Source organism: Strigops habroptila, chromosome 5, assembly GCF_004027225.2.
Source record: "Strigops habroptila isolate Jane chromosome 5, bStrHab1.2.pri, whole genome shotgun sequence".
Classification (NCBI taxonomy): Eukaryota; Metazoa; Chordata; class Aves; order Psittaciformes; family Psittacidae; genus Strigops; species Strigops habroptila.
The window spans coordinates 8,122,535-8,147,590 of NC_044281.2; positions in this window are offsets into that span (position 1 = coordinate 8,122,535).

Genomic DNA, 25,056 nt, shown 5'->3' on the forward strand with positions numbered 1-25,056 from the left:
TTACTTAATAATAGGAGGACTGAAACAGTAATAAGTAATTCCTATGAAAACTTTTTTTGTTTTAAGAGTACTGAGGTTTGATTTAGTTGAATAGAAACATAATATCAAGTTAGACTAGCTAAAACTATTCCCAGGGTTTGGCTATAGAAAGCAAAATTACATCAGCAAACCTACTGACAAGTAGGATGAGTCCCATTTCAGTCTGTTTTCAGTTAGATTTTTTACATTTATGGGGTAAAACATTCCAGTTGTAACCATCGCAACTAGAAAATGATGAAAAGGTGAAATGTGAAGAGGTTCTGACTCACCAGCTAGGTTTTCTTGACTTCAAGAAAGCTCTGAGGAAATAATGGTACCTTTTGTGATTTGCAGAAATAGTGACACAAGCCTTGTGAAAGGATGCCCAATATACTTCTCAAATTTAATGCACAGTCTACTACTTGCCCAGAAAAGAAATGCTTATTTTTAATTAGCCTGGTAGATACATGTTATGTGAAAAGTGACAAACAGAGTGAAAATTGGGGAAAAACAAGTGACACTGAGAACTACAGCCTTACAGCCTGCTCTCCATTTTTGCAATTGGCACATTTTCATCTACCCAAAATTACTTTTGAAAATATTTGCATACCTGGGCCAATCCTATAACTTGTTTTACAATACTGTGCAATGGTATTTATTCCATGCAATGGTATTTATTCCCTAATTACCTTATTCCCTGATTTCCATGCTGTGGTACCTGTGGATTGAGTCTAGGATAAAAGTATTTCGGCTTCTGCCACCACACATACACAAATCAGTAGAACAGCCTGAGAACTGGGCAGAGATTGCTTGTTTTCTGCCCACAGCTGATAAGCTGATGCATACTAAAATCTGCAGCTTTCCAAGCCCAACACTTCTTCCTTGATTTTTTATCCTTCCTAAAAGTCTCAACCCCATGCAGTGAACTGGTATTCATAATACCATTTTACCACACAGCCATGCACCAAAGTGCTACAGTTAAACAAGATCATTAGGACACAAGGACAGGGGAAAGGGACCAAAAGTTAGCATGATCTCACCTTGGTTTAGACAAGAAAGGAAGATACTGAAGAGAGAAAATCCTGACCAAAACTGAAATCAATAGGAATGGCTTTGTTATGCCAGTGTTTTCACCTAATGTTACAGAATATACTCACAAAAAGAGCATACAAACATTTACCCTCTTAACCAGGATTTCCAATCTATGCTTTTTGTTTTTACACTGTATAGTTTTAATCTACTTTTACCTCCTCTTTATCTTTTTACCTCCCTACTGAATTTTGTCTTTCCAAAGAGATGTTAGTAACAATTTCCAGAGAAAAGTGAGGCTGTGAGGAGAAAGGGCCACACTTCACTGCAGATGGTATAGTGGATGCACAGGGAGCTTCAAACTTTGCTGCATGTGATCTTTTTTTTAATTTCAAAAAGGGAAGGGAGGGAGAGGAGGGAAAAAGGACACAACTCAGAAATGCCTGTCTTGCATCCCCGTTCTGTGTACTGCTCTCCTGGAAGTATTACATCAGTAGAGAAAACCACTTAACAAATGTACTGATTGAAATACTACTTCATTACATTTGTACAGTGCCCAGAACTAGTCACTTTGCTCATTTATGGGACAATTTCCACAGAAGCTTTTTCCCAGCAATTTCATAACCTTCAATCCATCCGTGACTGAAAATCCCGAGAACAGTACCATGCTGTTACCAATCCATGTGGACTAGTCAGCCACCTACTGTAAAGAACTTGGACACACATTAGCAAAGCTATGCTTCTCTCTCCCTTTGATCCCAACTCAGTTTTGTTAATTGAGCCCATAATCTATAGATGATGCTCAGTGACACCTTCCTTTCAGTCTCCTCTTTGCATCTAAGTAAGTAAGTGTTTAATTATCACCCCACTGCCGAACAAATTAACTCAGCTATTACCATAACCTCAATTAACTCTAGTAAAACTGGGTCACAAAACACATAAAAATAAAACTTCCTTTTCAAAAGCTGAAGTTTCTTTGGAATGAAAAGATTTTCAAGAAATAAACAGATTTACAACAATCCACTTATCGATATCCACAATAAAATGTGACTTAGATGGAGTCAAAAGATTCACAGGTTATTCCCAGTGATATCCCTAACAATCCTCAATCTTTTAGAATTATTTTAGTTAAGTTTAGTTTAAGATGGCTTCTAGCATAACATAACATCCAAAAATCTCAATTTAACTGATTAGGAATTAACTGAAAGGAAAGCAAGTAATAACTAAGAACTGCATATAAAAAGTCACAGATGATTTTGCTGAAAACCAATGGAAAAAATGCTCGTTATGGGATGTCAGGACAGATCACAACAATCCAGGTGGAATATCAGCAATACCTTAACTGAAATTTGCCAGTGTCCGCAGATGATATAAGAGTTTAATCAGTTTGCCTGTTTAGAAAACTTCAGATTCTTAATTTGCATGATAAATGCAGTTGATTGATAGTCCAGAAGTGAAGACAAACCATTACACTAAAAACAAAACAAAACAAAACCAAAGAAAACCCCAATAAAACAAACAGGCAGAGCTTAAAAGAATGGGCCAGCAGTAGGCAAAATCAGAGCCAAGACCACTCATTACAGCAGGTACGCTGTCATTCCTGAATGTACAAACTTAAAATGTGCAAAAGCAACATTTTTGGATGACCAGCACTATTGGTTACATGTCTTGGAAAAGAAAAAGCCCACATACCATCCTCTAGACATGAGTATTCCTGCCCTCAATACTGCTCAGGGCTTCTATTTCAATTACTGTTATAAGGTAGAAGTAATTTACTTTTATTTGATCCAGTGATGGAAGAAGAGGACTTGGAGTCAAGAAACTCAGCATCCTAACACCATTCCTCATTAATCAGATGAGGCCATAGGCACTAATGAAGACATCCCAAGTCAGATGTAAGTAAAAGAATAAGCAGGAGGGTGCAAAAGAAGAACAAAGAGGAAAGAAGAGACAAGGAAAAAATATTAAATTCATTTGCATGCCTAAAAATCTCCATATGACCATATTATATTCATACTCCCAGAGCAGGACAGAATGACCAGACTGTTGATCTCTTAGAGTGCATCACATCTGCAGGGAAGGATGCTATGATTTGCCAGCGTGCAGGACACCCACAAATTACAGAAGGCGGCTGAAAATGAAAGCAAACTAGTCAGTTCCTTCTGTGAGCCGGTTTTAGCTGCGGAGTGGTAAACCTGTTACTCAAAACTGTGTCCAAATCCTGCCAGCTCTGCAGTACAAAAAATGAAGTAAGCTTGACATAACAATATGAGCACTTATCACAGGTCTTTAATTAAATGCAACTCCTTGAATAAACCTCTTGGGCATCACGTACTTCATCAAACCATCTGGGAACACAGCCTGACAGGAACATGCTGCATCCCTGCTTGCAGCTAAGACAAGTGGGTAAGTACAGCTGCCCGAGGGGGATGGATTTAAGTAGATGACACACAGAGCAAGAGCTCCGCAGTGCTATTGCTCCTCTCCCGCTCCAAAAGCCCATGTGCCAGATCCATCTAGCAAACGAAGTTAAGAATCAGAGAGCAGCTATGGTGCCAAGAGCATGTAGGCTGCTGGCAGAAAAGTAGGAAGAGAGCAATCAAGTTTCATACATGAAATTTCATAGGTTTACCTAAGTATCATTCAATACAGAGTGTGGAAGCTTCCCATTAAAAAAGAATTAGTTCCTACATTAATGGTGATATTTCTCATTTCCATAGAAGACCAAACAGGTAAATACAAAATTAGCCTTTATTAATGCAAAGTAGAAACTTACAAATCAAGTTAGAAAATTTGGCTGGTTGTTCAACTTTTATTTGAATTCCACAGCCTCTATTTGATAGCTTTTACTGCTGCTCTCTGATCACACATAACTTTTAACTTCCAGTAGTGAAATTAGTGACCTTGCAGCAATGATTTATGCATCGTTTCATGCATCGCCACACTCAATTCTGTGGATGCTCTCTGGTGAGCAGGGAACCCACACAGGTTGAGGAACTGTATAAACCAAGTAAGTTATTTTCTACTTTGGAAGTCCTTCCACATTCAGTGTCCTGCTATTTTAATGGGTTTCAGTCACTGCAAGTCTAATAAACCAAATCTTTTTCAGGCAGCTCTCAGTTTTTACTTCATTATACTTGGTATCCTAATGCGGAAGGAGAAATGCAATTTAGTCATATCCTAGCTCTGCAAAACCAGTGATGAGTTATTCTGCCCTGCCACCATGAAATAAGAGGATGTAATGTGGGCTGCTCTTCCATCAGCATGCCCAGTTTACACACCAGATTTGCCTGTGGACACTTTCCTTCTACGTCTGTTTGCTAGACGTGTCACCTGAATGGCACATACAGAGGAAGCAGTAATATTAAATTCATTTCCAGGCAGAGAAATCAGTCCATCATGTAAATAAATACACAATGTAGCAATTGTGCAATGCTGTTTCTACACTGTCATTTCACTGAATTTGTGTCCCGCTGTATGGCTGTGTCACATGAAATCATTCTGCAAAAGCAGGTGTAACTTCTCTTTCCTGACAAATATGTAATGGATTTTTAATATATTACTCATATTTACTTTTATATTATTTTTATCATTTTACATTTTTTAATGTTTGTAATAGATCATCATCTATTGTTTTAACAGATCATCATCTTGCTTTAATACATCATCTTCTTGTTCCCCAATACTACTATAAATTGCTCTTAAATAGACTATCACTTCAATCTGCCTTTTTTTTTTCTTAACTTGGAAAGCTAATTTGACTTTTCTATAGCTCCAAGTGTTGTGATCTTAAAAAGAATATGGTTTATTCTCATCACTGAGTGATTATGTCACAAAACTATACTTCCAAGACTTTGTCTAAGATACACAGGTTGGAAAAAATTCATCGCCTGATGGAATTTCTTTCCACCTAGACTTGTAGAAGAAAGGCCTTTTCACATTTGCAGCCATGCATAATAAAAGGAAAGAGCTGTATGCCACCTAACAGGAGACTCCAAATGATCTAATATTTTGCTTCCACAGCAGACAGCAGGTTGATGCTCTGACTGTAGTGGAGCAGTTGACAAGCATTCGCAGGACTTAAACTATGCCATTTAAGACATGGCCTGGGGCCAATGCAAACCTGCCTGCTTTCATCCTCAGGAGCGACAGCTGTATTTTCACTTCAGGGAAAGAAGAAACTGCCCATTACACCTACTGGTAGATGGGTTGCTAGAAATTTGACCATACAGCTAGCGAGATGTGGAACACCACAAGACTAAGGAGAACCAGATAATTAAATGAATCAGGTATGATTCATCTTTCTGGTTCCTTGTGAAGTATTTTAGAATTCTTACTAATGTCTGCATAGTCAGCATTTTATTTCAGCAAAGTTCAGGCAGGGAGAAGGACCGTGGTACATTTTTTATGGCTGTTCTCACAGACTTAGGAATGGCCATACTAGTTTAATTAAAAATGAGTATCGCATATCACATCAGGACACCAAGGATGGAGTTCAAAAGGTGAAAGACATTATTTGTAGTTCCTGCAACTTCTTTCCAGGAACTAGCTATGAACATTTGATCCAAGTCATTAAATGGGAATTAAAGAAATTAAGATAAAAATCCAAACTTCTTGTCATTGTTATTGGTACAACTATAATGCAAGCATCCCTATGTAATCCCAATACAGGGAACAGAGCACTATTCACAGTCAGAACACAAGCATTTATCGTGGGTTGTTCTGTGGGTTCACTACACTTTGGCAAGTCACTAACTTTATACCTTAGTTTGTGCAGGCTGGAACAATAAAATCAAAGAGAAAATATCCTTCACTGCTGTAAATTTCTAGTCAGGCAGAAAGTTGAATTCCTTCTACTCGAGCAAAGTAAAATGAGAATTTCCAAATGTTCTACCAAAAAAATACCCCAAACCCCTAAATTTCTGAACTTTCATTTTGCAAAAAAGCAAAAGATACTTAATTTAGATCTTTGTACATGTTTATGGAGTTCATGACGCTATCTGAATCACTGATAGCCTACCTCTCGGGCTGGCATGAAGTCCAGAGTCCTTAGACAAGCAGCATAAATTGTTGGTAGTGATATGCTGGAATAGTTCGAAAACATCTTCATCCTTACAGACAAAATAAGGAAATATGTATGATAAAATATATTTTAATTACATCCAAATTGGGGGCACTTAACCTTTACTAATTTTTTTAGCAAACATTTATAATCCAGCTGCAAGGGAAACTAACAGAATAGATATGCGGGCTGTCACCAAACAGCAATTAAGCAAATGAAAACAGACTGCAAAATTGCTGGGAGAGTCTGAGGATGAAAAACTCACAGACTTGGCTGCAAAGCATCTTATGATTTTCCCAAAGCTATTAGTTGTGTTTAAAGACACAGAAAAAGCATTCAAGAAAAACAGAAGAATGATGAATTTAACCACTGAGCTTTCTACTTGAAACAGGCTATTTGGAAGGGTGGTTTTTTAGTGGGTTTTGTTGTTGTTTTTAACTATAACTAATCTAATGCCAGCATAAACTCTGTTTCTCTCTTACTGCTAAAATTTTTTCCAATATCCAAGGTACCACTGACACGTGTCTGCTTTAGAAAAGGAAGAAAAGGAAGGTTATGACTCAGACACTGGTAAGGCAGTAAAAAGAAAATAAATTAAAAAGCTTGAAAGCTTAAATACCATTCACACTGTAAAGGCAACTGTGTAAAAATAGATATGTAAAGCAATGAACCTATTCAGGTGTTAAACTTTCCACTCTTAGATGCTGTTCCGTTCTTATCTCTCAGAGTTCTACAAAGCAGATATCGATGGAAGAAATGAAACTGGGGTTCCCCTTATTTAATTTTCAAATATTTTTAGAAATGTGCATTTTAAATCATTTAGCAAAATAAAATTCAAAAAGGGTATTTTTAAAATTCCACTATGCACTCATAGTCTAATAATAAACATTCTGTGTTTAGTCCAATCTTTAGAGAATCATTATTGTAGGAAGGGAATTCTGGAGATCATCTAGTCCAACCCCCCTGCCAAGGCAGGGCCACCCAGAGCAGGCACCATCCTCCTGACACCCACCTCCGAGATATTTACATGCATTGATGAGATCTCCTCTCAGTCTTCTCAAGATTAAACAGGCCCAGCTCCCACAGCCTCTCCTACAAGTTGATTAAGACCAAACATTTTATTGATCCCTGGGGAACACCACTGACTACAGGCCTCCAAGTGGATTCTACTCCACTGATCACAACACTCTGAAGTCTGCTGTTCAGCCAGTTCTTAATCCACTCCACCGTCCATTCACCTAACCCATATTTCCTAAGCTTACCTATGAGGTTTTATGGGAAACAGTGTCAAAAGCTTTGCTGAAGTCGAGGTAGATTAACATCCACTGCTCTGCCCTCATCGACCCATCTTGCCATGTCATCATAGAAGGCTATCAGATTGGTCAAGCAAGACTTACCCTTGCTGAATCCATGCTGACTTCTCCTGATGACCACCTTCTCTTCTACATGCTTGGTGATGACCTCCAGAATGACCTAGCCATTCTTAGTGATAAAGATTGATGCAAAGAAGGCATTCAGTAATTCCATCTTCTCTGTGTCTTCTGTTACCAGGACACCCATCTGATTCAGCAGTGGCCCCACATTTTCCCTTATCTTCTTTTTGCTGCTGATATACTAGTAGAAGCCCTTCTTGTTGTCCTTGATGTCCTTTGCCAGACTCAATTCTATGTGGGCCTTAGCCTTTGTCACATCCCTGCATACCCTGATGATGTTCCTATAGTCCTCCCTCTTGGCCTGTCCCTTTTTCCACATCCCATAAATTTCTTTCTTGAGTTTAAGATTTACTGGGAGCCCCCCACTCATCCATGCAGGTCTCCTGCCCCCTTTGCCTGATTTCAGAAGTGAAGTCTTGAAGTAATACCAAATGAAGGTTTGAAGCTGAGAGGAAAAAATACCCAACCAAAAACTAGAAACTACCTTGTTCCAAGTGCAGAATCTGAGGCAAGTTGTATGGAAACTCACAGTAATTCACCAGCATCTCAATATTCCTTTTTTAGCAAAACAGTAGTTTTACATAGCAACTGAGGAATAGTAACCAGCACAGCCACTTTATATGTCCAAGTTTCCCATTCAATCAAGATACTTTCTCTGGTGCAGAATCAAAAGTTGTTGAATAGCTATAAATCATGTAATGATGCTTCTTTGTTTGCATTTCAGAAAGTTAGACCAAAGTAGTTCGTCTGGGTCATACAAGTTTTCTTTCCACCTCAGGAAACATTTTTTCTATTTGCAACCCTTCTTAAGAAAGACGTGACAAAATGGACTTCACAGTTCAGATTTAAGTGCTCTGTTTTGGGGGTACCATGCTTTCCTAGGAGGTCTAGTTGCCCTGAGTTCTTAAGATTAAGCTCAAAGACAAGCACAAGTGAACAATTAGACATATTCATTTCAGTGTACAAAAACACCATTATTGAGTTTCATATGTTTTTACAGTGACATGGATTAGCAGTTCTCATTCCCCAAAATAGTTGCATCTGACATCATTTATGTTCCTACCAAAGTAGTCTGGTATTTCAGAACGGTTATGCCTCTCCACAACTATGTGGAAGCAAAGGAACTTAAGAAGAAACAGATGAAGGAAGAACAACTGTATTTTGACTATTTCAAAGTGGCCCCAATTAAAAAGGCACAAAGCTTTCTAAAAAATAGCCTTTTTCCCAGTTTCCTGGAGAAGCAAAGCTCATTCACGTTGTCTTTTTAATATGTTTTCAAGAATCAGTGCAACTGCTGCTTTTTGAAATCTGCTTCTCACCTTAGAAAGGTCAATTTTCAAGATTTAGAAATCTGTTTTACAACTTCATATAATAATAATAGATTACTAATATTAATCTCAATAATAATAATAATAGAGAACTGGAATAGGTACTTTTGCATGCTACTTAAGAAGTATATACAAAATGAGGCAGTCATATTTCATAGCCTAATCAATAAAATACCTTTGCTAAGCAAACAAGAGCAAAAGGCAGATCTCACATATCTTTAAAAAGCAGATTAAATGGACATTCAAAGCTATCCCAGGCAATTATTGCAGTTATGCACTAGATATAAGCTTATTTGTAATTGAGTACATATTTTTAACTACGAAACACATCAAAACAATTTGTGTAATTAGAAAAGTATTATGCTGCATTCCAGTCTTTTTATTTGCCTCCAAGTTCTTTTTCTTAGGCTCCTCTACAAACCTAACACTCATTTCAGGCTTTTCTACAATTACTAGGAGATGTTTATGGATGTTTCATCTATTGACTTATTTCTCCTCACCTTACTTAACTAAATTTCATCAGTGTGACAATAAAAACTAGCCTGCTGAACAAAGCATGTACTAATTTCACACTTGAACAGCGGGCCTATATGTTCTCCTCTACAGTAAGATACTATGTGGTGTTGCTTCCTTCTGACTTTATCACCCCATACTTGGGTAATATTTGCATCATTGGTCTAAATGCTAAACTATGTGTCCAAAGGCTCAACACTGTTGATAAAATGATTATAGAAATAGATATAAAACTCATTCAAGTGGCCAAAACTTGAACCCCAAAGGAAATACTGCACTATGACTAGAAGAAAAGATTTGGAACAAACATCTGGGCACAGCCCCTTTCTCTGGAGAAGCTGGAGAGCATTCTCCTGCAGCAAGAAGGGAAGCAAAGCAGTGTCACCTCCTGCCTTGTCAGCTGTCATATGCTGGGCACTCCTGTTGAGTGTTTCTCCTGCACTTCTGGAGCAGACGTTTCTGACTGATTAACAGTTTAGCTAAAACAAGGGAGCATCCCTCCCCCTTCGAGTCATCTCTCATCAAATTCCCTAAAACCACACTTCTCTCTCCCATTTTTTTCTTTTTTTCATTGGAGGTCTACTTTTATCAGCATAAATCTATCATAAACAACTCGCTTCACAGACTACTTTAACATTAACAGTTCCCATTTTTAATGCTCCATTTGAGCAAGACATTTGTGTTACAATGTTATCTCATTCTTTTCTTGGCTGTTGTACCCCATGTAATAAAAAGTGAATTGAAATCTCAAGGCAGTCATGAAACCATTCAGCAGTTTAAGTAGAAGCCATCTTACAAAGCAGCATTCTGGTCTGGTCAATTACAAAAATTGTTAGCTCTGTCTCAATTTAAAAAGAAAAAAAAAAGGTATTTGCAGAATAATATGCACAAAGATTATATGTATATTAGTTTTCTGTCTCATATTCCTACAGAACCTCACAGCAACTGTTCTGACTAATTACCAATACCGATAAAATAAAATGACAATATAATAATTTGGTTTGAGCTCTCTTTTAACAACAATCTCCTATATTCAGGCATTAATGAATTCATACTATCTTACCTAGCTACCATAAACAGCTAAGGGCAGAAATTATGGATATCTTCATCTAGAGTAGACAATTAAAAACTATTGTGTTTCCTAAACAGATTGTTACTGCATTAGGAAGATTATATTTTACCCTCTATGAACACAGTTTTGCTCTCCAAGATGAAATACCACTAGTACCACTGAAATCAGTGCAAAATCAGCATGAGCGAGAAAATAAGGTCTATTAGGGCCAAGTGTTTCACATTAAACATACAATTGCTGGCATAAAACCTAATTTCTCTCATGTTCATTTCCCTTAAGAAAGGGCAGGATGTGACTCAACAGAATGCGTAAGTCATTTAACACTGCTTCGAAGCACTTTGTGTTGCTAGTTTGAGTCTAAAAAGCATTTGAGGGACAAACTAAGACTAGATCTTAATTAAGGTATTAATAGCAAAAATGTTTAATTTTGGTCCACTGCAAATGCTCTCCATTGTTTAAAAAACATATGCTGTGCCTCTTCAGTACTCACAGACCTGTTGCTATTTTATGGTGCTAAGAACAAAACTTCCATTCAGCAACCCTTAAATTCTGTACAAACCTGTTTCAAAGTCCAAACCTGCTGCAAGCCCTGCCTTTCAACAGAGAGAAATACGCCAAAGAAGTTTGAGCAAAGCTATTCACAAAACCACTGCATGGCCTAAATATAGATAATTCAAAACTTGGCACATCATGAACATGTCCAAAACTGAAATGCAAGGTTAATTATGCAGTAATATAGCACATGATAGTAAAACTATATGGCAAATATGACTCAACATGTCTATACTTCCCCAGAATAAAGAACTTATATAGGAGGGATCAACCCTATCTGCTTCAAATTGCAAAGGACTCATCATTCTGTGATAACTTTCAGAGAACTTAAGAACCTTAAGCATGTCTGGGAGGACAGACCCTGTTTTCTGTCCCAGAAGCAAGACTGACTGCAAATGCAGGAAAGGATGCCAAGGAATACCAGACTGGACACAGAACAGTTTTAGGAATTCATAGAGGCTTTCCCTGCTGCCATCTTATTTGACCCAGATCTAAGCAGAGGAAGTGTGTAATCAACAGAACACTACACATCCGATTTCTTCTCACAAATATTAAATATTTTTGGGATTCCCAGTATTAAGAAGTACAAAGATTGCTTTCTGGGAATCCAGATTTTAAATTTCACATCATGCACTGATCGCTATGAAAACAATAGGACAATTCTTGTCCTGCAGTTTGCACAGCATCTATCTAGTACGCTCAGTCGCATGGTGAGTAGCTGGAGTGTAATTACAGAGATGTAGAACAGTTATTAGCACCATCTAAATTAGATTAGGGGATACTGAAAAAAACAGAGTACCCTTTTCACTACGCACCCTTTTTACTGTGACATTTGAATTTTTTGATTTAGAAATATTGTAATCTTGGCATCACTTCACCTAATGACTGCCTTTCACGTGCATCTAACTGCCAGTTATATCATTCCAGACAAGGCTAGTTGTTGCTGGCCAGATGATTCATCATCAGCTGACAAGTTTTCCACTGTAAAAAATAAACACTGTAACCAGTCAAAAGGGTGGGAAGATGCAAAAATTAGAGTGTTAAGAGTAGTGGAAGTGACTTAGAATTGCAAATTTTATTAAATCTTTTTACAGCAAACATGAGGCCTGTATGCTACCATGGTGTCTGTATAACTCAGCTGAAAATGCCAGCAATCAAAATTGCCTATTTACTTGCACTGCAGAAGACACACCTGCAACCTGACTGAATTTTTAAGGCCACATGAATTTTTCATGGTATGCTATTAAATGCATTTATGGTATTTTATAAAAGCCACCCACCTGGTACACACCCTCTTGACTCTCCAGTTCTCAATCCTGGACAAGATTACTTACGTTTTCTAAGTTACTGAAATAAAAAGTCATTTTACTTACTTACTTTCTTAAAGCAACTCTGGGGAAACAAAGGGATTTAGAGGTTTGATACCGAAATGTAAATATTTTGACTGGTAGGCTTCTAATTCAAATGCAATCCACTCGAACAATGACTGAAAGTTAAATTATAGGATGACTACACAGGTGATCTATGGTTTCAAAATTATTTTCTAGTGAACAAGTGTTATTAGTACATAAACTGCCATAACTATCCATCAAAAGATGCCCTGCAGGCTGAAACATGCTTTAAAGTTGTCTCTCTGAATTAGGATGAGTACATTAGCAGCTTGATCTACACCTGTCCAAGTCTGTTCTAAGATAAATTTTACTTTTTAGCATTATCACCATGACATATCTGACAAGTATTACATCTGATTAAAAAAAAAATAATCTGAGGCCTAACAGTTTTGACAGAATCCCTTGAATCCTTGATCATTTTGCTAACATACTGCCAAATTAGAATTCTCCATCCTCAAAACTCATTTACTCTACATGGATATATACACTGTAAACATGCTTCATTGAGTATATACGTATTTATGTCTGTGTGTATAAATATGTGTCAGGGCAGTATACCCTAACAAGGAAAGTTACAACCTCCTGATCCCCTAAATGTGTCTATGGCCAGAACAGCTTTCACAGGCAGAAAAATCCACCTCTGTACCAAAGATCATTGTTGTGCTACTAATCATTGACAGCATTGTGAACTGCTCACCCTGTGATCTCCATAACAAGAAAAATTGTTCAAACAAAGGTCCGGGGCATATGAGAAATCAAACAATCACCCAACCGAAAGACGATGACCCATCAAGCCACTTAGTGCCATCATCTGCCCAAATACCGTACTATACAGCTCCCTAGACTTCATTGCATGTTCCCCCACCCCATATTTTAACATCAGGTTTTAATTGCATTGATTTTCTGCTAAAACTCTAATCCACAGCCTGCTATATCTGCAGGCTTGCGAAGAGTGCCTGGAAAGCTGCTTGGCAGAAAAGGACCTGGGAGTGCTGATTGACAAAACTGAACATGAGCAGCTTGTGCCCAGGCAGCCAAGAAGACCAACAGCATCCTGGCCTGTATCAGCAACACTGTGAGCAGCAGGGCCAGGGCAGTGATCACAGTGCCCTGTACTGGGCACTGGTGAGGCTGCACCTTGAATCCTGTGCTCAGTTCTGGGCCCCTCACTACAAGAGAGGCATTGAGATGCTGGAGTGGGTCCAGAGAAGGGCAACGGAGCTGGTGCAGGATCTGGAGCACAAGTGTGATGAGGAACAGCTGAGGGAGCTGGGGGGTTTAGTCTGGAGAAGAGAAGGCTCAGGGGGGACCTTATCACTCTCTACAACTACCTGAAAGGAGAATGAAGCCAGAAGGTGGCTGGTCTCTTCTCCCAAGTAACAAGTGACAGAACAAGAGGAAACAGCCTCAAGCTGCACCAGGGGAGGTCTAGATGGAGATTAGGAAAAATTTCTTCACAGAGAGAGCAGTATTGGAACATGCTGCCCAGGGCAGTGGTGGAATCAGCGTCCCTGGAAGTGTTCAAAAATCATACAGACGAGGCCCTTAGCGACATAGTTTAGTGGTGGACCTAGCAGTGCTGGGGTAAAGGTTGGACTTGATCTTAAAGGTCTTTTCCAACCGAGTTGATTCTACGATTCTCTCTCACAAAGTCTGAAGATTAAACTGATACATTTTAGAATGAGTATTTTCTTCGTACTTTGACCTTGTGACTGTTGCTTAGAAGATACCCCTTGTATGTCCTTTCCCTCCCTTCACCGCAAAATTTCAGAATGTAAACTCAACCTGTGTTCTTCCCACTTATTTTACTGAGCATTCAAAATATAAACCATTCATCTAATCAGTTGATACCTACTGCATCACAGGACTGACCATTTCTCCAGATTTTCTGATGAAACGCCACAATATTTTATCAGCAATATGATAAAATACAGAAAAGGGCATAGATTGCATTTTTTATTTTCCAAATAAATTAGAGCTATTGGTTCTTAGAAAAGAAGCTTGCAAATACACATCTCAGGAAAATTCCTTTCACTCACTTTCCTCCAGAAGAAGCTAAAGGTGTACAAATATAGGAGTGGCAAATTCCAAAGGAACTTCAAATGGATTATTCTATTTAATCATATTTATCATAAGATGGTACTAATCCTTCCTTGCGGCCATGTATACTAAAGCTATATTTAGATACCAAGAAGTGCAGGCAGCTTGCATGGAACATTGGCCTCATGTTTAATTTAAAGTGATTTTGGAACTTGCCTGCTTCCATAGCCACTCAGATGGATTCTGACATAAGTCTGAAATGACTTATTTCCCAAGAGAAAAAGAATAAATTGCTGAAGCTTCCAGGCACCTCTTGAGTGGGAACTCTTAGCATAATCCAAGGGTGAAATCCTGTCACTGAAAGTCAAAAATCCTACTTGCATCTGAGATGCCCAGATTTCAAGCCAGTCTCAATTTCCCTGACAACCAGCAAGAGTTTATAAATCACTGCATTCTGCAACACTTTCAAACATAAACCTGGGGTTAGGCTATAAAAATACATACTGAAGAACTATTTTAATTATCAAGGAAATATTAACTCACTATCAGCTATTTCTTAATCAATTTCACAACCGGATGAGAATACAAACGTACAGCTGCACCAAAAGGATATTTGCCAAAGAAATCTGTTTGCAAACATGACTTCTAAAGAGCAATTGCCTTTTTAAACCTTAGGAAAATGGGAAAACAAAATCTACTAGAAATTAGAGATTAAGAACTTTATTTTCCCTCACTTATATCCAACTGAACAAAGACTGTAGGAAGCAGCAGCATGCTGATGGTTCTAGAATTGTCAGATTCCTGTTACAGTAGAAACATATATTTTAGTTTCAAGTACAGATGTCTGTTACTTATTTAGATATAAGAAAATGCTTGTATGTGCCCTATATGTAACACTAATTGTCAGGATAAACTGGGTTATATGCTATGGTTTATGTAGCAGACAGCAAAAATTAAAAGGTAATACAACTGTTGGTCCAGGATATTCATCTTGTCAGACTAACATTGCCTCATACAATCCTCTGCAAACATCTTTCAAATCTGAAGTGTTGAAGTACATCCCTTTTTCTCTTTTTACTGAGAAAAGCATTTTCTTTGGGGTTCTTTCTGAAAATAATAAACATTTCCCTGGAGGCTGTTGTATAGCTTCTTTCTTATTTTCTTTTGTTCAAAGGAGCCAGTTTATAAGAAGCAAAGACAAGACCCCGGTCTGGAAAAAATGCTCAGACACGTCCTGCTGAAGACACACTGCATGAGAAGCAATATAAAGATTTCCTATAGGCAAAATTACAAAGACTGCTTCTTTAAAGCATGTCTTCAAAAGTCAGTCTGCTGCAAAACCTAAATCCTACTCTTGGATGGAGAGGGAAGTTTCCCTCCTTCCAGTATCCTCAAGCTCAGAGATGCCAGGCCTTCTCCTCTCTGCTTCCTCTCACAGAGATTGCCGGCTCATACATTGCAATACTTCTTATTGCAGTGCTAGACAAAAGAAATTTCTGGCCATTTCCTCCTCAGTGTTGGATTTGGCAGAGAGTAAAAGTTTTCTCCAAAGCCAAATATCTGTTGACTCATTATCCCTCGGGTACGTAGGTGATCAATTCCCCCGCAAGTGCTAAAACAAAAAATAAACCTTCTAAAAGACATGGAGGAAGGGGGAAAAAAAGGGGGGGGAGAAGAAGAATTCAGCATTTCAGAAAATTTGGTGGGGTCAACACAACAACGAGAAGCTGCTGTGTTATCACAATAGATTACTTAGACATAGACATGAAGCCACTGACTCTGTGCATGCTGCATCTACTTATGTATACGAGAATCTGTAGTGGGTGGATGCTTTATTTAGGCAAGAGTTACGCATCTGTAACCATGGGAGGGAGTTTGGCAGGGAGTTCTGGAGTTCCCTGCTGGAATCTAGCCAGGGCACTGCAATTACCAACTCTTCTCTTCTGAAAATCAGCCGGAGAACTCGCGTATCATATGCTAAAGGACATTAAACAACTAGAAACTGATTTTCCTCTGCTTTGTTCTTTGCAGGCTTATTTGTACCTGAAGGAAGTATGTGTAAAACTCCTCCCTTTCTATGATGATGGATTTGTATACCAATTTCGTACAAGTATTAAGAACTATAAAGGCACAACGCAGTTGCAATGCCAGTCTTTAGATTGGAATAACCTACAACTCTTTTCACAACCATATGGCAAGTCTCATTACTACCTTCAAATAAAGAACATCCCACAGAATTAGTATTTCTTTAAAATTTTTAAGAATTGTAATTATAAATTCCCTGAACATCTAAAATTAGAAACTAAAATAAATCAATATCAAAAAGATCAAAAAGTGACAGTCCGATACTGACAAAATTTATGTTTCTAATTAAATATCATCCACCAAGGTGTTTTAGTGATATATAAATAGACAACAGGAATCATTTCACAGAAGGAAAGCACTTTGAAGTTCACTCCTTAGGCTTTGCTCCTGCCAGATCACACACGTGTCTCAAAGTAGGGAACACAGACATGGGGTACTTGGATTCCTTTTGTTACCCTGCCTTTTTATGGTCATATTACTCAAGTAAAGGGCCGTTCAGCCTGTTTTCTGTGCACAGAGCACTTTCCTGCAAATTCCAAAGCACAGCATACACTGCTCCCACCTCCGCTGTTCAGGCACATCGTTTGCTTAACACAGAAATTGTTTGGAAAAGATGAGAGAGTTTGCAGTAGGAGTAGTGAATTTATTTCTCATTCATTGGAGACTAAGCGCAGACCTTTTTGCAACCCAGCTTTGAAACTGCATGGAAGTAACAGCTGTAAAGCTGAGTTACTCTTTCATTTCACATGGAAAACTTCTACAGAGTAAATGGTTATTTCATGAGCTCCTCAGATTGCAACAGAAGGCATGTCATGAGTGGGAGTTAGCTTGGAGAAAGAGCCCACTTTTTCCCTCAGCTGCTAAGCAGAGGTTATGAAATAAGTTGATACGTTCCTCCAGAAGCACCTGTTTTCCTGCTCAGATAACCTGAAACCCCCTGGCTTTTTCTGTTAAGACATAGTTTTTCTGCCTTCTGCTTTTCAGTTGGAGAAGAGAATCTATCTGATTGCATAGGATACCAACATCACAGAATGGCTTGGGTTGGAAAGGACCTTAAGACCATCTAGTTCCAACCCCCCTGCATGGGCAGGGACACCTCACAGTAGACCAGGTTGCCCAAAGCTCTGCCCAGCCTGGCCTTGAACGCTGCCAGGGATGGAACATTCACCACTTCTTTAGGTAGCCTGTTCCAGCGCCTCACCACCCTCACAGTAAAGAGCTTCTTCCTTGTATCTAACCTGAACTTCCCCTGTTTCAGTTTGAACTCGTTACCCCTTGTCCTATCGCTACAGTCCCTGATGAGGAGTCCTTCTCCAGCATCCTTGTAGCCCCCTTCAGACACTGGAAGGCTGCTATGAGGTCTGAACGCAGCCTTCTCTTTCCAGGCTGAACAGCCCCAACTCTCTCAGCCTGTCTTCATACGGCAGGTGCTCCAGCCCCCTTATCATCTTCATGGCCTCCTCTGGACTTGCTCCAACAGCTCCATATCCTTCTTATGTTGAGAACACCAGAACTGCACACAGTGCTCCAGGTGGGGTCTCACGAGAGCAGAGCAGAGGGGCAGGATCACCTCCTTTGACCTGCTGGTCACGCTGCTTTTGATGCAGCCCAGGATACAGTTGGCTTTCTGGGCTGCAAGCGCACACTGAAGCCGGCTCATGTTCAGTTTCTCACCAACCAACACCCCCAGGTCCTTCTCTGCAGGGCTGCTCTGAATCTCTTCTCTGCCCAACCTGTAGCTGTGCCTGGGATTGACCCAACCCAGGCGTAGGACCTTGCACTTGGCTTTCTCAATGGAGAAAGACTTCCACCTCAAAGTAGTTTATTCAGAGGTGCAATAAACCTCTCTGCAGCCATCCCCACTCCACATTGTGCCCAGAGCATTTGCATTGCCTGCAGGTCCCTTTCCCCACAGCAGCCCCAGACACCCTGCCTGCCCCAGCCACCTGAGGCTTGGCTGTCCTCACTGCAGGGGCAACTGCAGTGCCAATCATCTCAATTGGCACAATTCACACAATAGTATATTAAGGCAATGCAAACACTTCACGTTCCCTTAAAAACTGCAAGGGAAATTGCAGGGGATTTGAATTCCATTCAGAAGCCAGACAACACCTAGCTCAGAATAACAATCTTATCAGCTACCCCAAGCAAGACACATCTTTTTCTTACATTATAAATATAATTTAGAAACCAAAGCTTTAAAGAAAGCATCTAGTCCTTTCAGTCTGGTTACAAAAGGTGACATCATTGGGCGTGGATGGAAGCTTGTAGCTAGACTTGGCCACACACTGCTCACAAATGCTGTTTTACCCACAAAGTGTTAAGCCTCATGGAGTGGAAAATATTTTCCAAATCAGAAAGCCTTTATAGTGTACTCTACATGTTGCAGGGACTCTTAAAATTGCTTCCAGACAGTGCTATTTTTGTAATTCCATCACAAAAGCAAAACCTATCCTACAGATCCGTTACCCCAGTGCAGCTTTAGACGAGAAGTGCATGTCTTGTAAGTCAATGCCCAAACTGCTGAAGGAAGATTTGGGTGCAAGTTCAGATAAAACATTAAGGAGGTTAGGACAGGAATTCTGAAAAGTCCTCTCAGGTACTCACTTTTACTGTCTGTGGGAACTGTGCATCTTAATTTCTGGCAGTTATTTTTAAACTCTTTTTCTCAGCAAGCTGATCAGAAAGTGACTTGCAGTGCAGCAGTTGCGCAATGCAACAAAACCAAAAAGCACTGACTTCTACCGGCTGCACAGAAGGGCAAGTAAAGAGTACTAAGAGAGGACCAGGCAGGCAGACACTGCAAGTGTTTTTGTTGTTCTTAGAATCACAGCATAATAGAATGCCAGGTCAGAAAGGACCTCAAGGATCATTTGGTCCAACCTTTCTAGGCAAGCATGACCTAGACTACATGTCCCAGCACCCTGTCCAGTCAAATCTTTAAAGCGTCCAGTGTTGGGGAGCCCACCACTTCCCTGGGGAGATTATTCAGTGGCTCATTGTTCTCATGGTGAGAAATTTTCCTCTTGATTAGCTGGAGGCAGAATGAAAGCCTGCGGCACCCGCCGTACAGCCTGTGAGCCCTTACAGTATGTTTTTTTGCATAGTTGAACTCTCTCAAGCTGTTCCCCGTGTTGGAGAAAAGAACAACCAGAAAAATTTATTTTAGTGAGATTGGGAAGTCCTGCATTCTTTGAAGGGAGGGAAAGAGTTCCCAACCTTGTTATGGTCCCTTCATCACTGTTTAACTTGGTCTGAGGTAACTGAATTTTCCTCCTGGTTTTATAAAGCAGTACTCCAGATCTGCATGGGAGCCTTGAAGTTTGCCTTGCACCAGCCCCTCAGAATTCCATTTGGTGCTACCATGAAGCGGTAACATATGGCATTTCTGCACAGCAATAACCTGGAACTACTGCTGAGACCTGGCAGAAGAGAAATCGTACTCACAACATTAATTTCCTTCCGTATAGTTTCCACTACATAATACATAGATAGGCTTTTGTCTAGCATACCAAAGCGATGCTCCATGCAGCTTTTCGTAGACCAAGCGAAAGGGGACCTTTTACTCATCTCTGGAGTATATATGGAAACACAAGCTAGGGCAAAATGCCAGGCATCACAAAAACCTGAGACCACTACACATATGGGTTTTCAATGTGTTACATCAAAGGCACATAATTTACAGTTTAACTCTGAGAGGTGAATTGCTAATACCTAGTACATAAGCAGGGAACTAAAGTAATTTGCAAGTGCCTTTTTAAACTTTCTTCTGGTGGCTATAAAGTTAGCCGTCAGCAAATTTCACACAGTAAGTAGGTAAGCATTACAAGGCTACAACAGTTTCCATACCCCTGTCAAGAAGAGTGGGGGAAGCACTGCTTCTTTGGGATTTGACAGTGTTCACCTCTGCATTCCCCTCTGTGGTCTGCACATTTCTGATTTAGCAGTATCAACTCTTCTCATCCTACAAGGGTGGAGTATTTATTAAAACTTTTCCAGGCTAAAAAATATATCTTAAAATATCTACTAAATTTTACTTTTCGTGGGGTGTTCAAAGAAATATATTGTTTATAGTTCGACCCACTGTGAAACTGGAACTCTAAATACAGGCAAAATTGTTGCTTTCTTAACTTAATCTAAAAAGAGCAATTGTACTTCAGACTCTTAGGAAGTGTATTTTGTTTATACACATATTGAAGGTCTGGCATGGTGAAACACAAGATTTGGCCACCATAAGCTTTCACATTCTTATTCAAAACAGCATAACATGGGTTTACAACACTATAAATAAACTTCAGGTTTTGATTTGTGGTTCCTTGGGAGGTCTTGTTTGGTTGGGGATTTTTGGGGGTGTGTTTATTCATTTATTTATTAAAACTATAGAACAATGATGTCAGCATTTCAGGTGGTTTAGAGGTTTTTTGTTGTTGGGGGTAGGGTTTTGTCTACACCTCTCCTTACAAATTCTTTCATACTTTCTCATCAGTGTAATTCTCTAAATAGTTTTAGATCCCTCACCACATTTTATTATGCATTTTCATGTCTAATGTTTTTAGAAGCCACAAACAAAGCTGCATTCCTAATGCAGCAGTCATTGCACAAGCACGCAGGGAGCCATGCAGCCCCTTCCCAATACTCAGAAGTACTCCGGGGAAGTTTTCAAAGAATAGTATTTCAGTGTTCAACTACAGTTGAGTTTGAATGGGAATACCTCACTATACAGCTGTGAAAAATCTTCCTCATAAAATGCAGCAGAATGCAGAAGTGCTGTAAAAATAATAGTCATCTACTTCCAAAGAACACAATATTTTTTTTTTAGAATAAAATTTCCTAAAACCAAACTTGATTTCCATCATATTTCATATGACTTTTCCATAAAACGTTAGAGAATGCAAAAATCACTCTTCTAGCCTAACAAATAAGAGGGAAATGGTTCAGTGAAGAAATACACTTTTCTCCTCTGCTACATAACTTAGTAAATAGTCCAAACTACTTGATGAGAATCACAGCTAAGAAAAAACCCACACATCTGTACGGCATGGAAAAACATCAATCCCACAGTGACATACTGCAATGCTTTAAGTGCCTGTTAGGCAGAATTCCAAAGGGAGGAGAGAGGGAACAAAAGAACATGAATTCAATATTCATGAGCTAACATCTGAAATTTTCTGTTTCATATAGAAGAAATACAGAACTAATTCATACAAGTCCAACCCTACAAACTTTCTAGCAGGCAGACATTGCAAGCATCAAAAAACCATTATTCCTAGTTACTGATTATATACAGTTTTTACCACTGATTCCTCAGTGTTCTTTCAAAATACTGATTTAGCAGCCCCAGAGGCATGGTGAATTCACCTATGGGGTTTTGTGTGTCTTGCCCCTGATTCACAAGCTTCAGATGTTGTCCTGCAAAAGTTCCTATTTCCAAAACTTTAACAGAAAAAACAAAACAAAACAAAGATTTATCAAGCCCTTGGAGGATTATGTGCAAGGAAGAAGCCCATCTAATCAAGTCCTTGCTGGACGTCTGAATGTTGTAAAACCACTACATTAAAGGGTGGTAACTGACACCTCCAATGAGTTTTAGTGTAGAGTAAGGAAGCAAGCTCGCATTTTATCCCTTTGGCTATTAATTGTTGTGCCATATAATCCCATAGTACCATAGCAGTTGGATTAGTATCTCTGGGTCAGAGCTGACTACTGTGAGAATGATGGACGGGAAATATATTGAGATATCTTTGAGATTAAAAAAAATTGCAATGACATTTTGTCCACCAGAAGGAAGCTTATTCTTTTATGACTCCAGTAGAACAAAATCTTAAAACTTGAAGGCTCAGTGCTATTCATGATCAGTACATTTCCACAAACAGTCCCATATGTTCACTCATACAGAGAAGGATGAAAGCCAATACCACAATTCAAGCCCCCATACTTTTCTTCTCCCTTTTCACATTAAATTCCTAAAGTTTTAGTCCTCCTTGATAAGAAAGATGAATCACTTCATAAAAGACACCCAAGGCCATAGCTGGCATTTCCCTAAACTTTCAGGGCTACTCTACAGAAATAAGCTTCAGTTTGACAAACTGCAGACATTCTTAAGAACTGCCCATGTCTAACCTTCTGTTGGTTCAGTACAGACGAGGACAAAATCAGTATTTTCAGTGATAACACCCTGGCTTTTGGTAGGAACACCACCCACTTTCCTCTAGATTCCAGAAGTCTAGAGGATTTGGTAATTTTTACAAAGTGGTCCAGTCCTAACATATGAGAGGAAATCCCCCAAAAATGTAGACTCTGGCAGAACTATTCGACAAAGTAAAAGGAAAGGTTTTTAGCAATTTCTGTTATCATTCTAGTTAACATCTATCAATCTCTATTTTTTTCCTGAAAAATACATGCAGAAAAGGGTTGAAACTGCAGATCCTTATTCTGTCACAAACAAACTATGAAGGTAAACATCTCAAAAGTTTGGTTACTGTATAGATGTTCAGGTACTGCTATTGATTTGTTTGGCTTTGTTTTTTTAAAGCGAGCAAAGTACATAAGCAATGAAGCTAGGAACAAAAAGAGATCAACTCCCCTACTTGGGTATGACGTCATTTAGTTCTTTCCTTTAAGATTTTAAACATTTACAAGTTTGAGGTCAGACACAGCACATTCAAGGATTATTTCCCCAAGCTCTACAGGAAGGTTACAACTCACCTACAGCAAACCTCCAGCTGACATGGATATATACTACTGCAGAAGGTGTCTTCTAATTGCTCGTAAAAGCTCTCCTGCAGAGCCTGGCACACTTTTTCAGCTCCACCTAGTCTCACTTGCTTTGTGAATTACTCTGTTAACAAACCTGACAATTGACAGCAGTCACTGAGATTTCTTTTTTGCTATCAAGGAGTACCTGTTTCTTGGCTACTGTATAAATAATTGCAGAAATGTAATTAGCTGCAAATGTAAAGCCACCTTTTTTCTTAACATTGTGCTATAATGGGCTGCTGTATCTTTTTAAAGTTTTCTGTTCTTAGCATTGTCAGGTATTCTTAAGACACACCATTCAGGCAGAGGTTTGCTAAGAAACTGGCCTATTTGAAAAAAGCAATCTCTCAAGTAATTGCAGTTCCTTTAGTGTTTAAAAGACAGCAGATTTTAACAGGGTGGAATTTAGTATAAAAAGTCTTATTTAATAATGGAATAATGAAACTCAATGCTGGCTGTGATAATGAAATGCAGGTTTTTAATTTTAAGATAATTTTAAACCACCTTTGAGACCTGTTTTTGTTTAGCAGTGCTCCAGATCAGTGACTCTTCTTTCACCCACCCCATGGAAGTGAAAGCTAGAAGAATGTGGTAGGTACTGTAAATACAGAAAGTTGTCAGTGCCCTTAGATCTACTCAGTGAAGTATCTGTTAAATGTGTTAAATAGTCAATTTTAACTGGAATAGGTAAAAAAAAAAAATTAATTAATTTTAGCAATGTAAGGCAGGTAACCCTTTACAGAAATTGAGTTCTAGCCATTCTAGAAGCTGGAAGTATTAGGCATCAGTAATTTGGTCTTTATAACAGCATTTCTATTGCACACACTGATAGGAGTCTTAAATATTCTGGCCAACCTGATCTAGATGAAGATGTACCTGCTCATTGCAGGGAGGTTGGACTAGATGACTTTTGGGGATCCCTTCCAACCCAAATGGTGCTATGATTCTATGATTTTAAGAATAAAATAAGAATCGCAACATATTTCTGCTAGTTACTGCATATAATCCCTCCTTCAGAATACTCTATCTAAAGACTCTCAGATCCAGCCTTTTTCACTAAAAAATGTTCTTTCTTGACGATCAAATCTGTTGATAAAAATAAAACTCCCAGTTACAACATTATATTTAAAAAAACAAACATTTTGTCTCCAAACAAGTGAGGCTTTCCTTCTGTAATGACTGTTGCATAGACATGTGTATGCACAACTTTCAGAACTTCGATCTAGGTACCTGCTGCATTTACACCACACAATGTACCCATCATTGCGATGGCTAAACCTTTATCATAGCAGATAGGAATTACGTTTTACATTAAATGAGGCTTTATTTTACTGGATTTTGGATGTGGGAAGGACAGCCCAGCAACTGGGGCTGAGCTACGGCCAGAAATAGTGAAGTGACTAAAACACAAACCTGCTGGGAAAGGAAACTCTGGCCAAATGCTCAGCTGCAGCCTGACTGCCGTACAGACCCAGGCAGGTTTTACGAAAGACCAGGTGGCTGGTCCAGCCTGAACAACTACACATAGTGCAGTGGTGCCCTGGTGTTCAAAACCAGAACAAAGCTAAAATTGTATTTTCTCCTTCTAGAAACTCTTTCAGAAGGGAAAAAAAAAAAACCCAAACAAAACAACATTCAACAAATAGGATTTTCTTGTCTAAATGTCTTTAAGATCTGCCATTAGGCATCTTACGTGAATATTAAAATGGATAAATACCTCAACTAACATGGATTTAACCATCCTATGATTATAAATCTCAGGTAATGACTTATTTGT